The following is a 3,380-nucleotide window of genomic DNA, read 5'->3' as shown; positions in this document are numbered from 1 at the left end:
AACTACAGTCATAATTCATGCAACAGCTGAAAAAACAGTTTTAATAAAACTAACCCAAATCAATATCGGAAAAGAATCTAATCTTGATAATCGATTCTGAATCTTAAGAATTGGAATGGAATGAAAAAACAATGTAAATGTTTAATGTAAAAGTTACAGCAGCCCTTTGTGACGGCGTTGGGTACAAAACACCATCTCAGACGTGCGTTAGCTTTCACTGTAAATCAATAATATAAAGTATTAGAATCAACATGTTGGTATTATTATTATTATCATTATCATTATCATCATTATCATTATTATTATTATTATTATTATTATTATTATTATTATTAATTATTGTTATTGTTATTATTATCATTATTATTATTATTTCTGTTGTTAGTATTATTGTTATTGCTATTATTATTATTACTGTTATTATTATTTTTATTATTATTTCAATAATGCATGTTATAGTGCATTTTATCCTGAAACGTTCCGACACCATTACAAAAATAAAAATAAAACAATCCGTTTTTAAATTATTTTTCTGTTAATAATTTTTCTAATTCTTCTAATAATTTTTCTAATAATAATAATAATAATAGTAATATAATACATTTATTTAAGGCGCCTTCCAGAGCACTCAACACCGATTAAAAGAGCAAAAAAAAAATCAATGCTTGTAATATAATTGTTTTAGTTAAAGTTACTAAAATGAGACGCGTACAGATCAGTCATATTGTAATGTAACTAATTACACTAAAAAGGCAGTAAAAGACAGTGAACTCTGTGTTCAAAGCAACATCAGAATAAGTCCCATCATGCATCAGTGCTCACATCAACACCCCTAACAGGAAGGAAGGAAGAAAGAAAAAAAAAAGGATAAATTCCCGTTGATACGTTTTTGTGTAACAAACATGGCGGATCTGCGAGCTGACTGAGTTATCGGGATAAATGCCAGAAATGATCGTGATAAATTCTTTAGTCCATACCGCCCATCCCTAGTTCAGGTGTTGATGGGGCTGTTTCCATGGTTACTGTGTGTGTGTGTGTGTGTGTGTGTGTGTGTGTGTGTGTGTGTGTGTGTGTGTGTGTGTGTGTGTGTGTGTGTGTGTGTGTGTGTGTGTGTGTGTGTGTGTGTGTGTGTGTGTGTGTGTTTCCTGTCCTCACAAGGACAGCATTCATCAGGATTGGGGTGATTGGGGGTGATGGAGGAGCTGCCAGATGTTAGTGTGATCTCTGGTAGTGTGAGGGGGGGGGGGGGTTTGGTGAAGAATGTGCCAATTTGTCAAGTGTTTCCTCTCTGACCCCCCCCCCCCCCCCCCCACACACACCCCCATGACCCCCCCACCATGACCCCCCCATGATAGTGGGGCTGATTGCAGCCAAATGGAGCAGCAGCAGCAGCTCAAGGTGGTGGGGACGACGAAGGTGCTAAGGGGGGCAGTTTGGTCCCAGGGGGGGGTCTCTGATCTGGGGGGGGGGGGTCTCTGATCTGGGGGGTCCTTCACCTCCCAACGCCACTTTGAAGTGACCTGGTCCCGATCAGCTGATTAGAGGGTGAGAGGAGAGAGGGGGGGCGGCCACTAACCCCCCCGGGACCCCCCCCCTTCTGGAGGTGACGACACCGCGGGAATAACAACAGCCACGGCATCACAACTACTGTTTCTGTTTCAGTTTCAGTCTAGTCTTTGGGTCCAGCTATCATTTTAGTTGTAGTTTAGTTTAGTTATTTGAGACCTTGTCAGAAGCCAAAATCTGGGTTTTTCTCACTGCCAAACCGGAAGGTTTTGAAGAGAGGTTCTTGTTGCCGGGGCAACCAGAAGTCACTGCTGACAGCCAGAACTGGCCACATGACTCAATCAGTACAGACTTCATATACTTTAACCTATATATATATATATATATATATATATATATATATATATATATATATATATATATATATATATATTATTATATATAAATATTTTATATATATTAAAACCCCCCCCTTGCGCGCGCGCACACACACAGTAAATGCTATAACTTTTGAACGGTTTTACATAAAGAGTCGTGTGTGGTGTCATTGGACTTAGTTTTCAGTTTTCAGTCCTTCACCTTTATTGCTGAAAAATGCAGCAATGCAACAAATGTGCAGCAGCCCCCCGTGGCACTCTCAAAATTTCTGCAAGGACATTTTCTAGTATATATATATATATATATATATATATATATATATATATATATATATATATATATATATATATATATATATATATATATTATAGTCTCCATAATCCGCTTGCTCACACTAAAAGAGTTGAGCTTGCGTAGTAAATGTAAATGATGGTATTTTTCAAAACGTAGAGTGGGAAATATCCGTTTTTGTAAATATCCGGCTCTGTGGAAACCCGGCCTGAGTGACGTAGTTACGGTGTAACGTACGTTTCAGATCTGCAAAACGGGAACTTTGTGCCTCAGTTGCAGGAAGAATGTGTTGAATGTTGATCCGTCTCCGCTGACGTCTGCAGCTCTTCCCTCTCCAGAACCGGAGGAGCTGATGTCATAGTTTCACCGTCCGGGTTACAATAGAACTCTTTCAGGCTGCACCGTTGGGGCTTGGCAGGCGTGGAGGTGTTGCTAGCGCTGTAGCGCTGCTAACGCTGTAGTTTACCCCCGAGCACGCCGGCTGCAGCCGCCGGAGCTGTTGCCGTGTTTACGGCGTGTTTACGAGCGGCCTGGCACTGATGGATGGGAATGTCTTTAGGGTGGGAATGTCTGCAGGGTGGATCCTGCCAGGAGGGAGGACAGGGCTGAAACGGGACTGAAACGGGACTGAAACGGGACTGGAACGGGACTGGAACGGGACTGAAACGGGACTGAAACGGGGACTGAAACGGGACTGAAACGGGACTGGAACGGGACGGAAACAGGAATGAAAAAGGGATGAAACGAGACTGAAACGGGACTGAAACGGGACTGAAACGGGACTGAAACGGGGACTGAAACGGGGACTGAAACGGGACTGAAACGGGACTGGAACGGGACTGGAACGGGACTGAAACGGGACTGAAACGGGGACTGAAACGGGGACTGAAACGGGGACTGGAACGGGACTGGAACGGGACTGGAACGGGACTGAAACGGGACTGAAACGGGACTGAAACGGGGACTGAAACGGGGACTGGAACGGGGACTGGAACGGGGACTGGAACGGGGACTGGAACGGGGACTGGAACGGGGACTGGAACGGGGACTGAAAGGCTGCTTCTTCTCTGAGTGACACTTCAGGGAATTCCTGATACGGACTGACTGAACCATCCGAGACGGGACAGAGCTTGAAATTATAACTCTGTCTTTCACCAAATTGGGATCAGACTATAGTTTATTTATTACAAGGAGAAATAAAATCA

The sequence above is a fragment of the Cololabis saira genome, chromosome 13 (assembly GCF_033807715.1).
Source record: "Cololabis saira isolate AMF1-May2022 chromosome 13, fColSai1.1, whole genome shotgun sequence".
NCBI classification, from domain to species: Eukaryota; Metazoa; Chordata; class Actinopteri; order Beloniformes; family Belonidae; genus Cololabis; species Cololabis saira.
Note: the sequence above shows the minus strand (reverse complement) of the source record.